We start from the raw sequence: 22,239 nt of genomic DNA on the forward strand, positions 1-22,239 counted from the left end.
TATTATAATATTATTTGGAGATACAAATATTAATAGATTTACAGGTGGTATACTGTTAATCCATTAGGAAATATTACTTTAAACCCAGTACGTCTAAACTAATATGTTAAAAGTATGTAAATGTAAAATTTATATTCACTTTCAAATAAAGCTCCATGGTTCACGAAGTCCAGAGCAAGCCCTTTAATATAGCAGCGGTTGTCTTTGCTGTCCCTACATTACATGCACAGGATAACTCTCCCAACCTCCGCGAATGAGCTCCTACTCTGTACACAGCATCAGTGCATGTGGCTGCTCTAACTAAGCAGTGGTTAGGGAGGTGGTTAGCAATGTCAGAAGGACAATCAAGTGGTTACTGCCAAGCACTCTTCAAATTTGTTTTGAAAGAGTAGGAAGGGTGGTTGAAGGTTTCTCCCAGGCTACCATAGCACACCTTACCTCGGCTGAGAAAACATTCTCATTTCTGGCCTGATTAAATCTTTGTGAAGGGACAGGATTCTCAAGTCAAATGGATAGGCAAGTTCCTTCCCTCTGTGAAAGGAATATATGAATAATTATGATGTGATTTCATCTGTTGCTTCTATAATTATTTAGTCAGTAGACATTTACTGAATACTTACTAGATGCCAGAAGTTGTACAAAGTATTATGAATACATCTGTATCCCACGGCAGTCCCTGATTTGTTATGAATTAAGGTGAGGAATACACAAACAGGAAAACTGTCAATTTGGTATAATAAATGCTGAGCCAACAGTGTGCAGTGTTCTGTGGAAGTTTGTAGGAGGGACACCTAAACCAAATCTGGGCAGAAGGATAAAGAAGGGATGACAGCCATTACCTTACCCCTAATAACTACCCCACCCATTTCCTCCTTGCAGTTTTGCCCATAACTGCCATGTTTTAGACCTTCCTACTTAAATGATTAAAATCTTGTACTACTACTACTACTACTAAGTCGCTTCAGTCGTGTTCGACTCTGTGCGACCCCATGGACTGCAGCCTACCAGGCTTCTCTGTCCATGGGATTCTCCAGGCAAGAACACTGGAGTGGGTTGCCGTTTCCTTCTCTAATGCATGAAAGTGGAAAGTGAAAGTGAAGTCGCTCAGTCGTATCCGACTCTTAGCGACCCCATGAACTGCAGCCTACCAGGCTCCCCCATCCATGGGATTTTCCAGGCAAGAGTACTGGAGTGGGGTGCCATTGCCTTCTCCGAAAATCTTGTACAGTGTTTGCCAAATATTTGTGACTTAGAACTTTGAACAGCCAGTGAAGGAGAAGGGAGCCTAGTTATTGAGTAGAGAGGAGGAGGGTGGTACTGTCTTAGAGTACAACCCTAATGATCTGGCACCATGTGAGTTTTACATGTTTTTCTATATTATTTATGATCACTGTGCAAAGTATGGTTCTAATGCATATGTAAAGAACTTTTAAGGGGCACAAAAAGTTGTTCTTGTTTCCACCACTCCAGATCTTCCAATAAAATTACATTTTAAGAAATACCTTCAGTGAATATCCAGTGACTTCACATACCCCAGGCACAATATCTTTCAACAAGTATGCAGCCAGTTAGTTACTCTCATCCCTAGTTAATCTTCTAAAACTTTTGCCAGAGCAGTCTCCTTGAAGCCTGCAATCTGTTATGTCATTTCCTTGTTCTTCTTACTTTAGAAGAAAGCTCAGTTCCTTAGCCTGCTTGAAAATGCCCTCTCTAGTCTGCATCAGGGCTTTCCTGGTGACTCAGTGGTAAGGAATACACTGTCCAATGCAGGAAGCAAGGGTTCGATCCCTGGATCAGGAAGATCCCCCGGAGAAGGAAATGGCAACCCACTCCAGTATTCTTGCCTGGGAAATCCCATCGACAAAGGAGCCTCATGGGCTATAGTCCATAGGGGTCACAAATCGGTCAGGACTTAGTGACTAAACAACAGCACAGTCTGCATCAAGCTCTCTTTCCCTCTCTCAGATCTTATTGTTTTCTTCTCTGTACGTCCCATGGTGCAGCTTCCTCTGAGCTGTTCTTTGGGAAAATCATTTCTTTGTTTATGATGATATAATACTTCTATCTGGAATGCAGTTTTCTCTACCTGTATGTGTGAATATTTTAACTGTTCTTAAACTGAAGTGAAGTGAAGTCGCTCAGTCGTGTCCGACTCTTTGTGATCCCATGGACTGTAGCCTACCAGGCTCCTCTGTCCATTGAATTCTCCAGGCAAGAATACTGGAGTGGGTTGCCATTTCCTTTTCCAGGGAATATTCCTGACCCAGGGATCCAACCCAGGTCTCCTGCATTGCAGGCAGATGCTTTACCGTCTGAGCTACCAGGGAACATTCAGTTCAAACGCTAAGTCACTTTGAAAATTTTCCCTGTCTTTCAGCCTGAGAGTGATTTTTCCTGTTTTGGTTTCTTTGTGCATGTCATAGAGTTGTTTTTTGTTTGTTTGTTTGTTTTTGTTTTTTTTACTAGTAGTTGCCTTATTCTTCCCTTATGGTTCTTCATACAACTGTCTTTTTCTATAAGATTATTAGCCAAGAATGATTTTTCTTATATTTTCCCAAACCTTATATTGTCTGCCATGTATCCTCTATAGTGTATGACGCACAAATGTCTACTGAAGGATGACCTCACAGACTCACCACTGAATTTTCTATGAGTTCGTTATTTTTTACCCACAAAGTGGGTGTAATGATATTTCTCAGTGCATTATAAAATTATTTATCGAAGTATAACCTTATAGACATACCACTAATCTATGACTTTTGTATTCTATTCCCAGTGCTGCCGTTTACTCTTTGAATTGCAGCCTGACATTTAATTTTTCTGTGACTTAGTTTTTTTTTACCCACAAAGTGGGTGTAATGATATTTCACTCTGTGTTGTAAAATTATGTTATTTATCAAAGAACTACTTTGAACTCCCTGGGAGGAAAATGGTCAAATTTACAGAAAAAAGTAAGAGGATTTTGCCTTTGAAATATGAAAATTTTGCACACAATTTACAGATAATTTTTTGAAATATCAAATAATCTAGAAATCAGTTCAGTTCAGTCACTAAGTCATGTCCAACTCTTTGTGACCCCATGAATTGCAGCACGCCAGGCCTCCCTGTCCATCACCAGCTCCCGGAGGACACTCAAACTTAAATCCATCGAGTCGGTGATGCCATCCAGCCATCTCATCCTCTGTCGTCCCCTTCTCCTCCTGCCCCCAATCCCTCCCAGCATCACAGTCTTTTCCAATGAGTCAACTCTTCACATGAGGTGGCCAAAGTACTGGAGTTTCAGCTTTAGCATCATTCCTTCAAAGAATACCCAGGACTGATCTCCTTTAGAATGGACTGGTTGGATCTCCTTGTTGTCCAAGGGACTCTCAAGAGTCTTCTCCAACACCACAGTTCAAAAGCATCAATTCTTCGGCGCTCAGCTTTCTTCACAGTCCAACTCTCAGATCCATACATGACTACTGGAAAAACCATAGCCTTGACTAGACAGACCTTTGTTGGCCAAGTAATGTCTCTGCTTTTGAATATGCTATCTAGGTTGGTCATAAATTTCCTTCCAAGGAGTAAGTGTCTTTTAATTTCATGGCTGCAATCACCATCTGCAGTGATTTTGGAGCCCAAAAATATAAAGTCTGCCACTGTTTCCACTGTTTCCCCGTCTGTTTCCCATGAAGTGATGGGACTGGATGCCATGATCTTAGTTTCTGAATGTTGAAATACAGAGTCATTAATAGTGCATGTGTATGTATGTGTACACATTTGTACATGTTACAAGCTCATTTGAAATGTGATACCAATAACAGACCACAGTAAATTTGTCTGCTAAATTTTTATCAGGCTGAAATTGTCACAGAAAAGTATATTGCTTTAGTGTAGTGGTTGAGAGTCTGGGCTCTGACAGTAGAATGCCTTGGTTTAAATTCATTTTTAGCCTTCTGTGACCTTAGGTAAGTTATTTGACTTTTTAATCCTTTGGTTTCCTCATTTATAAGTCAGATTAATAACTTCTTTTAGTTAGAGTATCATTTTTAAGAATAAGTTAACGCTGACACATAGTAAATACATGTTAAGGTAAGGTAAGGTGAAGTCGCTCAGTCGTGTCTGACTCTCTGCGACCCCACGGACTGTAGCCTACCAGGCTCTTCCATCCGTGGGATTTTCCAAGCAAGAATACTGGAATGGGTATGTTAGTTATTATTATTATGATCTTTCCATGGAAAAATCAAACCTAGTGTGCCTTTGTTGGCAGTCAGGCTGAGGTAGCTTAGCATTAGATAAGCCTGGGTTTTAATTCTTGTTCTTCTTGTGCTTCATGTATAATTTTGTGGAAGTTACCTAATTTTTTCCAATTAGATTTTTTTAGAATTAGGTGAAATAATACCTGTAAAATGTTTAACATATTGCTTGGTGTATGGCAGTTTTTAACAAACATTGTCAGTTGGTTTTATGTTCAATCCCTGGGTTGGGAAGGAGAAGGAAATGACAACCCACTCCAGTATTCTTGCCTAGGAAATGCTATGCACAGAGGAGCCTAGTGGTCTACCGTTTATGGGGTCGAAAAGAGTCGGACAAGAATGAGTGACTGAACAACAAGATGTTCTGCCTTTATCTCAGTCACACAGGCTGCTTCATTCTGTGCAATATTTACTTTAGCATAAAAAAAACAACAACTTCTAAGTAGAAAAGAGTTGCTGTTGTAAAGAGAAAAAAAGTCTTAAAGTTAAAAAAGAATAAATCTAAGTGTACCTATAAAGAAAACAAGGCTTTTCTAGACCTATCCTGAAAACGTTTTTGTTTACTATGAGATTGGATCTTCCACTGACCCTCCTGAGTGTTAGGAAAAATGCCCTTGAACTGCTCTAAGGTTGGCTCTGGTGTCAATTCTAGTGAAATAAGAAGCCAGAAAAAAAATCTGCTTCTTTCATTCCATGATCTCCAAAATGAGGAAGGAGAGTACTGTATAACCCAGAGGGAAAGGGGACATGTAAGACAATCTATTTACACTTATTTTATCTAAGAATATTTACTCTATAGGTTGACAGTAATGCACATAGCAAATGTACTAAGTATAAATGCATTAAGGTGGAGCTCAGATGTTCACGCACCCACTCACATACACGCACACACACACACTCTCTACAGTAAGCTCTCAAGTCTCGCTAAATAAAGTAGGAGTTCTAGAATAAACAAAGTTTAGACATTTGCTGGTAGTATAATTTGGATGTTACTCAGTTATCTGAATTCATCAGATCTCTGATTTCCTGTAATGTGCCATCCATAATATGGGGAATAAGAACTTTGCTCTGAATCCTTTTCCATAGTTGATTCTTTTAAAGATGCCTCTTTTGGTAAAGGTGAGGTGGAATATTTAGAGTCACTAAAATTGTTTCACAAAAATTGAGGAAAACGACTGTTGAGCCGATTTGTCTGATTATTTTTTTGTCTTAAATTGCCTCTGTTGGATTAAGATAAAGCAGTTAAGTGAAAAAGCCAGTAGATGTTCATTAAATCACTTTTGAAAATTGAGTTTTAACATTGTGATTTAAAATTAAACAGACTTGGATTCAGGTCCTTGCTCTCGGTTGTGCTAGCAGTGGTGCTTCTTTGTGGGAAAAGCTGAGAGTGAAATAAGTAGCTTCCTCCTAGACTGATTGTAAACAGTCAGTCCATGCACAGTGTCTGCCACAGAGCAAGCCCTCAGGAAATGCCAGTGTTCATTATCGTTATGGTGGTAGAGGTGGTGAAAAGAGTAAACGCTTCTTTTTTTTCTCCCTTCTGATTTATTTATTTATTTTGACATATAGTTATTTATAATATTGTGTAAGTTTCAAGAGTACAACAAAGTGAGTCAGTTATATATATATATATATATATATTATTTTTAGATGTTTTTCCCATTATATATCATTACAAGATATTGAATATAGTTCCCTGTGCTATACTTTGGGTCCCTGTTGTTTGCCTATCTTGTATATAGTCATGTGTTTATATTCATTCCAAACTCCTAATTTTTCTCTCCCTCCAACTCCTGCAAACCCCTTTCATAACCATAAGTTTGTTTTATATGTTTGTGTCTCATCTTCTGTTTTGTTAATAAGTTCATTTATATAATTTGTTCAGATTCCGCATGTAAGTCTTTCTCCGTCTGCTCTGAGTTACTTAATATGATAATCACTAGGTTCATCCATGTTGCTGCTAATGGCATTATTTCATTTGTTTTTATGACTAATATTCCCCTGTGTGTGTGTGTGTGTGTGTGTATAAATATACACATTACATCTTCTGAAGTAACCATTTGTTATACTATAGAGCTTGATTAACTTTAAAAGAACAAAAATTGCAGGTAAACTAAGCAGTTTTAGAGATGGAGAATTTATCTGCAAAGTTTGAATATGTGGTCATAGTATTTAAGCTGACCTCTGATCCATCAATTTATTGCATACTGTATTTGTTTCTTTTTATTAAAGACTTTATGTGTAGGGGATAATGAAAGTCATGGGTATTTGTGTTTATTTTTGGCTCTGTTGGGTGTTCATCGCTGCATGAGGGCTTTCCCTAGTTGCAGCAAGCGGGGCCTACTCTGTAGTTGCAGTGCTCACACCTCTCATTGCAGTGGCTTCACTTGTTATACAGCAGAGGCTCTAGGATGCGTGGCTTTCAGTAGTTGTAACATGTGGGCTCACTAGCTGCAGCTACCAGACTCCAGAGCACAGGCTCAATATTTGTGGTACACAGCCTTAGTTGCCCCCGCGGCATGTGGGATCCTCCTGGAGCAGGGACCAAACTCGTGTCCTCTCCATTGGCAGACGGATTCTGAACCGCTGGACCACCAGGGAAGTCTAATACTATATTATATTTGAAAAGGATCATATTTATGTTGTCTTTCAGCAAGATTAAATTTGCTTTCACATTGGGAAAAACAATTTGCCTAATCAAAGATGATCTTACAGTCTTGGTTAGGTTCTGTGAAGGTCTCTGTGACATCCTGTCACCAATTATCATTTAACATTAGATGAGATGTTCTAATGTGTCACTTTTTTTTGTTCCAGCTCTTTCCTTGAACTTTAATTGTACAAATATGTCCTGAGACACCAGCTTCTTAAGAGACTTGATGCCTGTTAAATTCATCAGCGTTTCTTGACAGCTTGACATGAGCGCTGCTCACTTTGTGAGGGAGCTTAGAGTTTAGAAGTAACTATGGATGATTTCCCCGGTTGATGTCACAAATGTTCACTTTAGAACCTGTATGAATAATCTTTCAGGGTGAAGGTAATTCATGGAAAGCATTATCTACAGAATGAAACCAAACAATCTAGGATTTAAAAATTTTGCCATATAATGTTAATTAAATTATTTTACCTTCTTAATGTACTTGTTTGTAAAATTACAGTTTCTGTTGTTCAAGTACTTCATACTCCTTAGTTTAAAAGTCCTGTTCACCAGTATTCTTAGGACTATGAGTAGAAATATTGAAGAAACTCTGAGCTTGTTTATTTATAAATGTATCATGTTATATGCTTAATATTAGAGATAATTATAGGAATAACCTGATTTTCTCATTCTCTTTTACAAATTAAGCTATTCTCTTAAGTTTCTCAGAAGAGTAAAACCTCTACTCTTCATCTGTTTCTGAGATACACTTTCATCACTTCCAAATAGATTTGCAGGAGTATTGGTATGCCACTTATCTTCCAATATTTCAGTCCGTGGCTTGAGTTCCCTGATTTTGCTTAGCTAATTTATCTTGGTTGGAAAGCTCAATTACTACTACAACTTCATGTTCTGTCTCCTTGTCACCTTTCTCATTTTTAAGTTTAACATTCACTAACTACTTGCTGTTATTTTTGCTGCATATGTTTAAATAACACTAAAAGAATGCCTGAATCTCTAGTTGATATTTTACAAGTTTAGTTAGAAAGTGTCCAAAAGGTTTAAAAAATAGTTTAAAGTGTCAACACTGACCTAGATTGAAAAAAGAAAACCATTCAACTATAAAAATATATTTCAGTTCAGTTCAGTCACTCAGTTCTGTCTGGCTTTTAGTGACCCCATGAACTGCAGCATGCCAGGCTTCCTTGTCTATCACCAACCTCTGGAGCTTGATCAAACTCCTGTCCCTTGAGTTGGTGATGCCATCCAAGCATCTCATCTTCTGTCATCCCCTTCTCCTGCCTTCAATCTTTCCCAGCATCAGGGTCTTTTCTTAGGAGTCAGTTCTTCACATCAGGTGACCAAAGTATTGGAGTTTCAGCTTCAGCATCAGTCCTTCCAATGAATATTTAGTATTGATGTCCTTCAGGATTGATTGGTTTGATCTCCTTGCAGTCCAAGGGACTCTCAAGAGTCTTCTCCAGTACCACAGTTCAAAAGCATCAATTCTTTGGTACTCAGCTTTTTTTATAGTTCAACTCTCACATCCATGCATGACTACTGGAAAAACCATAGCTTCAACTAGACAGACCTTTGTTGGCAAAGTAATGTCTCTGTTTTTTAATACACTGTCTAGGTTTGTCATAGCTTTTCTTTGAAAGAGTAAGCGTCTTTTAATTTCACGGCTGCAGTTACCATCTGCAGTGATTTTGGAGTCCAAGAAAATAAAGCCTATCACTGTTTCCATTGTTTCCCCATCTATTTACCATGGGATGATGGGGCCAGTTGCCTTGATCTTAGTTTTCTGAATGTTGAGTTTTAAGCCAACTTTTCACTCTCCTCTTTCACTTTCATGAAGAGGCTCTTAAGGTCTTCACTTTTTGCCCTAAGGGTGATGTTGTCTGCATATCTGAGATTACTGATATTTCTCCTGGCAATCTTGATTCAGCTTGTGCTTTATCCAGCCCAGTGTTTAGCATGATGTACTCCTGCATATAAGTTAAATAAGTGGGGTGATAATATACAGCCTTGATGTACTCCTGAAAGGTTGTTGCTGAACCATGAAAAGATGCCAGGATTCTTGGCCTCTGGAAGAGAAGAATTCAATCCGGGGCCAGAGATGAGGCTTGATCGCTCAGAGCTTTTGTGTAATGAAGTTTTATTAAAGTATGAAAGAGACAGAGAAAGCTTCTGATATAGACATCAGAAGGGGGCAGAAAGAGTACCTCCTTGCCGGTGTTGGCAATGGAGTTATATACCTTTTAATTAGTTATTACAATGAATCAAAAGAATGTCTCAAGTTTGTGAAAATTTTACCAGACCTACTTCCACAATTTACATTTTAGGATAACAAGATTAGAATTTAACAATAGAAAGATCCTCTAGACCCACTTCCATAATATACATTCTAAGATACCATCATTAGTCAGAAAGTTTTCAGGAAGGAAAAACTGTCCTCCAGCAGTACATTGTTGTTGTATAATCCCTAGTACAGAGTTTAAACTGAGTTGTGTAATTGACTAAGACTAAGGAATGTAGAGGGAAAAAAAGTTTGTCCTTTTCTCCTCCTTGAGAATTCCAGACCCCCAATCTCCACTTCGAGAGCCCCCGACCCCTTTCTCCTCCTTGGGGACCCTGAACTTCTTATTAATCTGCCTAGGAATTGACTCTCTCACTCCTTTCCCAATTTGGAACCAGTCTGTTGTTCCATGTCTGGTTCTACTGTTGCTTTTTGAGCTGCACAGGTTTCTCAGGAGGCAGGTAAGGTGGTCTGGAATTCCCATTTCTTTAAGAGTTTTCCACAGTTCGTTGTGATCCACATAGTCAAATTTGGGCTTTGGAGTAGTCAATAAAGCAGAAGTAGATGGTTTTCTGGAAGTCTCTTGCTTTTTCTATGATCCAACTGATGTTGGCAATTTGATTTGTTAAAAATGTCTTAATACTGTGCTTATATGATGAAGATTTTAAAATTCAGTGATTGATTCCTCAAATATTAATAATATAGGAGCATGTTGTTTAGCACATGTGAAACCATTTTGTCAGTGAATGAACCCCTGTCTTTGATTCTCCTGTGAACAGTGAAGGAAAAAACTAGGTTATTGCCCCCCAATCCATCTGTTTATCGCCAAGTCTGTGTGTATGTGTTAGTTGCTTAGCTGTGTCCGACTCTTTGCAACCCCATAAACTACAGCCCACCAGGCCCCTCTGTCCATGGGATTCTCCAGACAAGAACACTGGAGTGGGTTGACATTTCCATCTCCAAAAGGAACTATAGAAAGAAAGAAAGTGATGTTCCTCAGTCTTGTCCGACTCCTTGTGACCCCATGGACTGTATCCTACCAGGCTCCTCCATCCATGGAATTTTCCAGGCAAGAGTACCGGAGTGGGTTGCCATTTCCTTCTTCAATCACCAGCTCTACAATGGTAGTAAAGCCAAAAGCTCCTGTGTGAGCAGCTTTTGCTAATATCTCAGCCTACTGTACCTCACTTTTCTTAAATGTATAACTTTATGTGTGTGTACATTTGTTGTTGTTCAGTTGCTCAGTCATGTCTTACTCTTGGTGACCCCATGGACCACAGCATGCCAGGCTTCCCTGTCCTTCACTATCTCCTGGAGTTTGCTCAAACTCATGTCCATTGAGTCAATGATGCCATTCAGCCATCTCATCCTCTGTTGCCCCCTTCTCCTCCTGCCCTCAATCTTTCCTAGCATCATGGTCTTTTCCAGTGAGTCAGCTCTTTGCATCAGGTGGCCAAAGTATTGGAACTTCAGCAGCATCAGCAGCTCCAAGTAGTTCCAAAAGCAGATAGAAGTGGCAGCCTTATTTCCATAGGGTGGTGCATTGTTTTGACTATTTTCTTCATAGTGATAATTATAGGAAGTAAAGCTCTACATTTTCTTGGTGTTTGGAGGTTGTTGGCATGGTTGCTGGAGATACTTTGTGGAGTAAGAATGCTTTCAAAGGGGAGAATGGATTTAAATATTGTGATGCAGTCCTCTGTAGGTATTCAAACCTTGAATGCTTGTGAAGAGAAAAGCAAGTTTGTACAAACTTGGTCACCGTTCTCAGATAAAGTTTAGAATTATGCAGAGATGAAGTGAAAGCTTTCGATGTTTTGGTAATAGCTCTTGAGATCTCAAGAAATGGAAAAACCTGCAGAAGCAAAACCATTGAAAAGCCAAGCCACCTTGTTCCTGAATCCCTAAAACCAAGAATAATTCCAGAAGCTTAGGGTTTTTTCCTATAAATAGTGTAGAGGAATTAGCCTTGCCATTAAGTAGGAATTGAGTGCTATACCAGTCTGAAACACTTAAGACCAAAACTAGCCAGAGACCAAGCTCTGTTTTACTTTACAATCCCTTTCTCTATCCTACCCTGACCTTTGTTTTAAGAAGTACTCTTATAATAATTGAGGGATCTCATTTTTAATATTTCACTTGGATCTGTTATATTTAAACTAATTGCCTTCCTATAGTCATTACTTTCTGGAGAAGGCAGTGGCACCCCACTCCAGTACTCTTGCCTGGAAAATCCCATGGATGAAGGAGCCTGGTAGGCTGCAGTCCATGGGGTCGCTAACAGTCGGATACAACTGAGCGACTTCACTTTCACTTTTCACTTTCCTGCATTGGAGAAGGAAATGGCAACCCACTCCAGTGTTCTTGCCTGGAGAATCCCAGGGATTGGGGAGCCTGGTGGTCTGCCGTCTATGGGGTCGCACAGAGTCGGACACGACTGAAGCAACTTAGCAGGCAGGCAGCAGTCATTGCTTTCTAGACCACATACCCTTCCCTCCTGACCTGTCTGCACATTAATCTAGTCATGTCTTTTGTCCTATTTCAAAAATGTCCATGGTACTTACTGCCTGAAATCCAAAGTCTCTATCAGGAAACACACATTCTCTCACAATTAGGATAGCCATGTATCCCATATTTAATGATTGTATTGTGTGTCCTATATTGACTTTATTAGGATGCACTAAATATTGTGTATTTAGCATTTATAATACAATATCAAAATTCAGCAGTTAAATGTTTTTTATTTTTCCAACCCAATAACTGACACTTAAATCTTTTATATGGCAATACTAGTTGAAAATCATACCTGCAGAAGTATAGATCTGTATATTCCTTTATGGTCTCTCCTGTAGGTTATTCTGAAGGGAAATGAGAATTAAGATATTTAGTTTTTATGTTCAGTAAAGGAATAGACTGTTCTTTGCCCGAAGTCCCAAGTCATGAATAAGTAACCATCACTAATTAGAAATAACACTGGATCAGTGCACATGCTGTGAAAATCAGCCAATCAATGACAGCCTCACTCCAGTGGCCATGCCTCTGCAAATCAGCCAGTCAATAACAGTCTCAGTCCAATACCTGCACATCTGAAAGGTAAGAAAGCAGTCGTCACCCCTGGTTTCTGAAAGTCAGCCAATCAGTGACTGCTACTGTAAAGTTTAGTATACCTGTTCAAAATTTATTAATGAATATTCATTGGACAAAAGATCAAAGTCTGTTGGATGTGGCCACTCTAGAAATTATATTAAAATGTAAATGGACCCAGGACTCCCTTCTCAGCAACACATAGAACTAGTATCCAGAAAATCAACAGGTATTTAAAGATCTGAACAATACAGTCAACCAGTAGAATCTATCTGGCACACATAGAACATGCTTCCCAACAACAGCAGAATACAAATGGAACATTAGCCAAGTTAGACTATATTCTTGGCCACAAGACGAACCTCAATAAATTTAAAACAATTGAAGTCATAGACAGTATGTGCTAAGTTGCTTCGGTCGTGTCCGACTCTGTGCAACCCTATGGACTGTAGCCCCCCAGGCTGCTCTGTCCATGGGGATTCTTTAGGCAAGAATACTGGAGTGGGTTGCCATTTCCTTCTCCACGTAGAGAGTATGGTCTCTGACAATAGATTGAAAGTGGAAATCCATAACAAATATAACAGGAAGAAAAGTGATTTATAGATCAAAGAGGAAGTCTCAAAGGAAATTTAAAAAAATACTTCAAATTGAGTATAAATGAAAATAAAACATATCAAAATATGTCAGAGGTAGCTAAACCAGTGCTGACAGGGAAATCTGTACCCCTAAATGATTATATTAGAAATGAGGAAAGTTTTCAAATCAATAATCGAAATCCCTAACACAAGAAATTACAAAAAAAAAATAGAGAAAATAAATCCAAAGCAATAATAAAGATAAAAACAGAAACCAGGAAATTCAAAATAAGAAAACAGTAGAGTGACATCAGCAAATGGCAGACTGGGAGGTTCCAGTGCTCAGCCCCTCCACAGAAACAATGAAAACAATGAATAAGCAACTGCATATTGGTGAAAATATGATGGCTTACAGCAGGGGAGCTGCAGAATGCAGAAACTGAGAATCCTGCTTAGAAAAGCATAGACAGCATTTTGTCTGTGTCACCTCAACCCCTTGGTCTGACCTTCTCCCACAAAGAAAAGAACAGGAGGGCCCTAGCGATCCTCATCACCTCTGTAGACACTGGTGGCTCTCACCATGGAGGATCTATGCAGTCTTCCTTAATCCTGAACTCAGCTGCCAGAGCTTCCAGAGTCCTATGTTGCTGTGCTCCCCTGCCACACAAACAAATGAGCCATTGCTGTCTCTACCCTCTCCCAGGAGGAGGACCAGTTAGCCCCACCAGACCCTGACTTCACAGTCGCTCAACACGTGCCCACACCTTCGACACCAGCACTACCACTGCAGCAGGCGTTTCTGTTCCCCAGTCCCAGGCACTGTGGTCATTCTGTGTCCCCAAGCCCTGGACTTCAACTCCATACGTGCCCACACCTTGGACACTGATGCCACTGTCAGTGAGTGTGCTCGTGTTTTCATCTCAGGAACTGTAGTTGTTCTACAGGATCTGAGCTCCTGGCTGCTCCCTGTGCATTCCATGCCCCAGTCATGTATGCCATTACTGGCACAAGCGCCCCAGATCCTACTAATGAAATAAAGAGGCCTACATGCCGCATTCAGTGCCAAGAATGATTGCTTTGGCCAGTACTTCCCCCGTATGGGAAGAAAATGAATAAGAGGACATCAGAAGCCTTTACCATCAAGGATCCAACAGCTCTTACCCTGAATAGCCAAAGCAGTCTTGAGACATAGTAACAAAGTCGGAGGAATCACACTTCCTTATTACAAAATATATTGCAAGTCTACCTTAATCAAGACAGTATGCTACTGGCACAGGAAAAGGTGGATAGGCCAGTGGAACAAAATAGAGAGTCAAGATAAAAATTTACACTCTTTTGGTCAACCAGTCTTTGACAGTGGTGCCAACACAGAATTGGAAAAGGATCATCTCATCAATAAATGGTGTTGAAAAAATGGGTATACACGTGCAGAAAAATGGAGTTGGATTCTTGTATGTAAAAGTGTTAGTCACTCAGTTGTGTCTGACTCTTGAGACCCCATGAACTGTAGCTTGCCAGGATCCTGTGTCCATGGATTTCCCAGGCAAGAATACTGGAGTAGGTTGCCATTTCCTTCTCCAGGGGATCTTCCTGACCCAGGGATCAAACCAGTGTCTCCTGCACTGGCAGGCAGACTTCTTATATCACACTATATATAAAAATCAACTTACAATTGGTTAAAACTCCTAGGGGAAAGCTTCGAGGGGTGGGGGAGGCGTGGTGAGCACCTTGAAATTGGTCTAGGCAGTGATTTTTTTGGATATGACACCAAAAGCACAGGCAACAGAAGCAAAATAGACAAGTTAGATTACATCAAAGTATAAAACTACACAGGAAAGGAAGCAGTTGACAAAATGAAAAGGCAACCTGCGAATTGGAGAAAATAATTGCAATCCATATAAGGGGTTAATGTCCAAACTATATAAGGAACTCATAAAGCTCAACAGCAAAAAAAAAAAACAAATCCAAATAATCTGTTACAGATGAGCAAAGGACCTCAGCAGATACTTTTCTCAAAGACTTACAAATGGCTAGCAGGTACATGAAAAGATCCCCAGCTTCACAAAATGCAAATCAAAACCACAGTGAGGTATCATCTCACACTGTTTAGAACGGCTATTATCAGAAAGACAAAACAAGTGATGAGAAAGATGTGGGAATAAAGAAACCTTATTCACTGTTTGTTGTAATGTAAATTACCAATGTAAATTGGTACAGCTATTAGAGAAAAAGTACGGAGATTTTTCAGTAAAAATATAACTACCATATGATCAGAAATCTTTAAGTATATACCCAAAGGAAATCTAATCATAAACTGGAGAGAGAGCTGTACTCCCAAGGTCATTTCACTATTATTCATAATAGCCAAGATATAGAAACAACCTAAGCCTTCACCATCAGATGAGTGAAGAAAGTTTTAAAATATATACATCACTCTATACATATATGAAGGAAGTCCTGTCATTTGTCATATCATAGATGAGCCTGAAGGATGTTACAATAATTGAAATAAGCCAGATGCAAAAACACAAACATGGCATGATCTCATTTCAATTAAAATCTAAAATAGTCAGAATCATAGAAGCAGAGAGTAGAATGGTGGTTTCCAGGGCCTGGGAAGCGTGGGAAATTTGATAATGTTAGTTAACAGGTATAAAGTTTCAATTATGCGAGATGAGTAAGTTCTGGAGACCTAATGTAGTGCAATGTGACTATAGTTAACAATACTTTATTATATAATTGAAAATTGCTAAGAGGGTGGCTCTTAAGTGTTCTCACCATAGAAAAAGAAAATTGTGCTAACTATTGAAAAGATGAATATGTTAATTTTCTTGAATGTGGTGATTATGTAACAATTGTAGTTTCCGAGGCCAACATACAGGGAATTGTATATGCACATTAAATCATCAAGTTGTACACCTTAAATATATACAAACCTTAAATATATGCAAACCTTATTTATCAAATATACCTAAATAGTTAAAAAAAAAGAAGGAAAGAAAATTAATGAAACAAAAAACTGATTTCTTGAAAGGATCATTAATGATAAACCTCTGGCAAGACTGTAAAAACAAATTTAGAAAGATAAAACACAAATTGCCTATATCAGGAGTGAAAAATAAGATATCAGCACAGATCCTGCACACGTTAAAAACACAGCAAGAGAATACTTTAAACAACTTTATACCCATAAATTGATAATTTAGAAGAAAAAAATCAATTCTTTGAAAACCACACACTACGAGAACTCAGCCAAGGTGGAATAATCTGAATATCTCTTTATCCATTAAATAAATTAGACTTGTAATTTAAAAGGTTCTGAAAAGGAAATCTCCAGTTCTGGATGTTTCACCGGAGAATTCTACCAAACACTTGAAGAATTCCAGTTTTACACAGTTTCTTCTAGGAAAGTGGAGGGAACACCTACTGAGTCATGTTTGAAGCTAATACTACTTTGATACTGAAAATAGACAAGGCAGTATAGAAAAAAAAAAAGGCATAGACCATTATTTCTCACTTGCTTAGATACAGAGATCCTCAACAGGAATCATAGAACCACAGGTAATTACAACTAGTGTTCCTCCTTATAGAAAGTAGCAGAATTTGTCACTTAAATGAAAATATTATTTCAGCGCTCCTTTTAATGATAGCCTCAAAATTCAGTTGATTTATAATCAAATTCAACAGGTTTTTATTGTTTCATTTTGTTCTCTTCATTTATATCCCTAATGTTTTCAATTATAATTGCTTTTACAAATTGAACCAAATCCTCTTATAAATTGAGGTTCCCATTTATCTTTTCTGAAATAGTTTTGCACCTTTTCTTTATTTTTCTATATTTTTTGTAGTATTCAGTCTGTTTCATCTGAAGTTCTCCTCCTTTTTAAAGAAGGTATCTAAAATGTTGCAATATGTTCATGATTAGATTAAACCTTCATCTTTTTGACTTGCTAAAACTGATATTGGTTTGAGTTATAATAATCTATTAAATGCCTTCCTTGGGTGGTTCAGCAGTAAATAATCCACCTGACAAGCTGGAGACCTGGGTTCTGTCCCTAGGTCGAGAAGATCTTCTGGAGAAAGAAATGGCAACCAACTATATTTTTCTTGCCTGGGAAATCCCATGGACAGAGGAGCCTAGCGGGCTACAGTCCATGGGGTCGAAAAGAGTCGGACATGACTTAGTAACTGAACCACTATCACCAAGGTACTAAATTCCCATAATATTTGCACGTGAACTCCTTGACATTTTATGATGGTAGGTTTTCAAAAAGCAGTACATTTACATGGCAGTCAAATATGGAATGGCATGTACCATAGGAGGAAATGTTTAATTTGATTTATACATTGTGATTCCTGTCTTTAAAAAGACACCTTGTACTTGTTTGAAAATAATTTTTTCAGTTTTGAGCATAGTACATTCCTAGAAATTTAACATTTTCCCTCAGAAGTGATGATTCTCTGAAAATAAAATGTTTTAAGGGGGTAGGGGTGTCATATATCTTACCATGGATATTATCTGTTTTAAAGGAAGAAAATAAGTCTTTAAGTTTACTTGGCGACATGACTCTTTTTGCTTTTTGGTGCTTAATAACTCTTGAGGTCATAATAAACAGTAATAGTTGCATAACCCTTTTCACAGTGTTGTATTTTGCTTACACTTGTAGTTTGCAAGGCCAGCATGTAGGAAATTGCTTATTGCTCCTTAATTAGGTTTCCAGCAGTTAGAAGAAGCAAGAGGGTGCCTGGCTTATGGCATTGCAGTATGTCCTGTTAGGCTTCCCTTGGCTGTAGTTAAAGACAAAAGAGAAAACAGCAAGCATTCTTTTACTTTATACCTTTTACTTCCTCTATATATGAGAACTCTTTGTTTAGAGTTAAGCATTGGGAAGTAATAATATGAACATTAAATAAGTGGAGTATATATTTAGATCCTTTTTTAAAAGGTTGTAATTATGCCAAGGTACAAAATTATCTTTCATATTCAATTGTAACTATTTTCCATTGCTGCTTAACTCACCCTTGAGTAATATCTACATTCGTCAAGCTTTAAAATGCTCCATAATATGTTAGTAATATAGGTAGAATACCCTTCAATAGCTTTATGGCAAAAGCCCTTGTACTACAGAATCATGTAAATACTGAATGTTTATCAAGTACCTGGTTTAATTATATGTTAAAGTTTTTAAGTATGTTTAGGGATTCATGCAACAAACATTCATTGACCATCTATTATGTGCCAAGAAGAAAAATGCAAGTTGTGTTCCTTTAATGTTTAATGAGATTAGTGAAGGTATAAGTAGTATTTACATAGGAAAACAACTCATAATCTATGTCAGTAAATTATCAGTTGGCTCTCAGTTTGCAGAGACATTTTAAGAAAGAGGAAAATTTCACTTTTGGTCTATAGTAGATGTCAGTCTGTCAGTCAGTTCAGTCGTGTCCGACTCTTTGTGACCCTGTGAATTGCAGCACACCAGGCCTCCCTGTCCATTACCAAACTCACTCAAACTCACGTCCACTGAGTCGGTGATGCCATCCAGCCATCTCATCCTCTGTCCAAGGTGATGTAATCTATAAAAGTGAAGATGATTTTGTTAAGGGAAGGGCTAGGGACTGCATTATGGTAGAGAAGCAAGAACAAATTGCAGGAATGGTAAGACAATGACTTGTACTCAAGAAATGTAGATCATTCAATAAGTGTAGGAGTCACTGTAGAAGGTCAAATGAATTGCCAGAATGGGGAGGCATGGGGTCCTGGATGGTGGAAGGCTGTGCATTTAGACTATACTCTGAGAATGAAATAATGAAAGCAGAGTTTTCTTTTGATTGAAAAAAAAATGTCCTTATATATGTCCATTGTAGAAGAACTAGAAGGGGCTTCCCAGGTGATGCATTTGGTTAAAGAATCTGCCTTCCAGTACATGAGACACAAGAGATGTGAGTTCAGTCCCTGGGTTGGGAAGATCCTCTGGAGAAGGGCAGGACAGTCCATTCAGTATTCTTGCCTGGAAAATCCCATGGACAGAGGAGCCTGGCAGGCTCTAGTCTATGGAGTCACAAAGAGCTGGACCCAACTGAGCATGTGCACACATACATAGAATTATAGTGATAGCAAAAAGTAGAAAATAAACATGAAATGGAGGTTTTTAGAAGTACTAATTTAGTGATATCCCGGATGGATGAAATAAGGGCAGTAATGACTAAAGACAGGAGACCAAGGATACTATTCCCATGGTCCTCTTTCTCTCATGCCTCACTGTGTACCCTTCTTTTTAGTGTACCCTTCAACTGGCTCAGTTCAGTTCAATTCAGTCACTCAGTCATGACCCCATGAATTGCAGCACACCAGGCCTTCCTGTCCATCACCAACTCTTGGAGTTCACTCAAACTCAAGTCCATCAAGTTGGTGATGCCATCCAGCCATCTCATCCTCTGTCGTCCCCTTCTCCTCCTGCCCCCAGTCCCTCCTAGCATCAGAGTCTTTTCCAATGAGTCAACTCTTCGCATGAGGTGGCCAAAGAACTGGAGTTTCAGCTTCAGCATCATTCCTTCCAAAGAACACCCAGGGCTGATCTCCTTTAGAATGGACTGGTTGGATCTCCTTGCAGTCCAAGGGACTCTCAAGAGTGTTCTCCAACACCACAGTTCAAAAGCATCAATTCTTCGGTGCTCAGCTTTCTTCACAGTCCAACTCTCAGATCCATACATGACCACTGGAAAAACCATAGCCTTGACTAGACGGACCTTTGTTGGCAAACTAATGTCTCTGCTTTTTAATATGCTGTCTAGGTTGGTCATAGCTTTCCTTCCAAGGAGTAAGCGTCTTTTAATTTCATGGCTGCAGTCACCATCTGCAGTGATTGTGGCAAAAGCTTGAAATATGAATCAGAGCCTGATAAGAATGCAATCTGAATATAACTTTGATACTAGGTTTAAAAGTTTGAAATAAAAGGAAACACTGCACGTTAAGTTTCTTTGTTGGGTCCTGAGGAAGTTCTTTACTGAGGGCTCGAGAAATTTGGAATTATTTGTAGATGGATGAAGTAAGCTCAGCTTTGAGAGCACTTTTCTGCTAGTCAGCAGTTGTATTTTTATAAACCTACAAGTAGCATTGCTTCTGGTATGAAAGAGGAGTCTGGAGATTTGTACCAATGAGTTAGGGGCGTTTTTGTAAAGGGAGTTTTGTGTCTCTGAATTCTTTAGCCATTCAAAGATTGAGCACATCAAGGAATCTTTATCACTGAGAGTCAGCTATAGGATCATAAAGGCAGGATCATACCTCATGTATATTCACTCTTAAATGACATAAATTATTTGGCAAGTACATAAATACTGCATCGGGACTAAATTACATCCATGTTGTGTCTAGAAAGGTCAATGGAAATGACTTGTGCAGGACCCTTTGCAGTTGCCCATAGCAAATGATGCTGAGTTGCCCATGATTTCCCTAGGGACTTCAGGAAAAGTTAGCTCAGGCTGAAGCTCGGGGTTCTCTAGTGAATTTTTCAGGGTCATGGCCAGACTAGTATCTTTAGTTTGAAAATTGCCAACAGTTTGGAAATGGCTGAAATTATTGTAAATGCCTTGATTGAAGCTCGGTGGCATGGTATTCATCTGCTGTATCCAACTATCACTTCTGTTTATTTGATAGACATGTGTATCTCTTGCTTAGATGCCAATTCTTGCCTGAACCAGTGATACACTGTATACCAGAAGACTGTCCTTCAGGAATTCTTCTCTTCACTTCTCTGACCTTATTCCCAACCCCCCGTCATTCCAGTCTGCCACTTTGGGGACCTGTACCTCCATCATGGCCTTGGTATAAAACTAGGTACTTGTGTCCTGCTAAACAGTTCCTGTCTAGATTAGGTCAGAGGCTGTACTTGAATTACATCATCTTACTGCCCTCTCAGTCATATATGAAGACAGTCGACCCAAACTAGGATCCCCATGGTTCCTTTTTCTTTATGCCAAGCTCAGATGAACTGGAGATGTTGCCTCAGAATTCTAAGCTTCTCCCTGTAGAAGTATGGTGCAAGTTTTTAAGGGCTAGGTTCTCCTATTCCCTGGTGTCTCAGACAGTAAAGCGTTGGCTCGCAATGTGGGAGACCAAGGTTCGATCCCTGGGTCGGGAAGATCCCCTGGAGAAGGAAATGGCAACCCACTCCAGTACTCTTGCCTAGAAAATTCCATGGATGGAGGAGCCTGGTGGGCTACAGCCCACGGGGTCGCAGAGTCAGACATGACTGAGTGACTTCACTCACTCACTCATTCTCCTTTGCTTCAGGATATACACACTGGAAAAAGAGGATTGCTCTTCCAGGAGGGCTGGCTACTTTCTGACTGAGAAAGATCATGGGCCCCTGGGAAGCAAATAGACCACAGCAATTTGGGGTCAGAGAACAGACCCAGTGCTATGAACCTTAGCTGGCTTCCTCAGAAGAAAGAGCACTCAGTTCAAAGAGTTACACTGCAACCTTTTGCGACCACTTCCACCTAAAAATGGAGAAGGCAATGGCAACCCACTCCAGTATGCTTGCCTGGAAAATTCCATGGATGGAGGAGCCTGGAGGGCTGCAGTCCATGGGGTAGCGAAGAGTCGGACAACTGATGCGACTTAGCAACAGCAGCAGCAGCCACCTAAAGAAAGATATAAGGATAACATTCTCTCTCCTTAGAGTTTTCTCCAAAAAATTGAAAGAGAAAAATTTACGTCATGTAAAGACAGTCAAGGACAGTTTACTCCTGCCACTCTTTGAGGCTGTGATAATGTTTAAAAAAATCTATGTTAATCTTCCTACTGTTCAGTTGCATTGTGACCTCCTTTTTCACACCAAAGGTCCACCCTAGAGCTGCAAGCCGGCCACCCTGGTGCTTTCTGTAAAGGCTGTGATGTTTTGCCTCAGCCTAAGGGAACTCCTTATGCTGTTTTATAGTTTTACTGCCAGATGAAGTTAAAATTTTCATCGAATCAAGTCTATATATAGCTTAATCAGTTTGCTTCTTTACCTCGTATAACCTTGTCTCACTTTCAAGGTTTGCTAAGAGTTCCCCTAGAGAGAGACAGATTCTGTCTGTGACATCTATCATTCTGTTGACCTCCATGGTTGATTAGGCTGATCTTTCTGAACAAAGGAGAAACAATTGTTCGTAGAAGTAGCTGGACTCTATTCCAAATAAATGCTCAAGTTATATTTAGAGATGCTATTCTTAAGTTTTGTTTTAAACCATAATATATCTCTTAAATCACTGTGCTGCTGCTTACCCATAATTTCCTAATATTTATCATCCCTGATAGCAGAACATTACAGTGGTACCATGGTGTTGGGAAATAAACTCCTGGAGAAGGAAAGGCAACCACTGTGCTTGCCCAGAAATCCCATGGACAGAGAAGTCTGGTGGGCTACA

At 39.3% G+C, this 22,239-nt stretch overlaps 1 long non-coding RNA gene across 1 annotated transcript; it reads right to left on the reverse strand.

Moving 5' to 3' along the window:
- Window positions 1-434: 434 nt before the first annotated feature.
- Window positions 435-12,093, reverse strand: LOC101908155 (uncharacterized). The gene is made up of 2 exons (XR_237851.5): window positions 11,976-12,093; window positions 435-531 (listed from the first exon to the last, which is right to left on the reverse strand). It is a non-coding gene; the product is annotated as an uncharacterized lncRNA (long non-coding RNA).
- Between the last annotated feature and the right edge of the window lie 10,146 nt (window positions 12,094-22,239).

Source organism: Bos taurus, chromosome 16 (assembly GCF_002263795.3).
Source record: "Bos taurus isolate L1 Dominette 01449 registration number 42190680 breed Hereford chromosome 16, ARS-UCD2.0, whole genome shotgun sequence".
NCBI lineage: Eukaryota > Metazoa > Chordata > Mammalia > Artiodactyla > Bovidae > Bos > Bos taurus.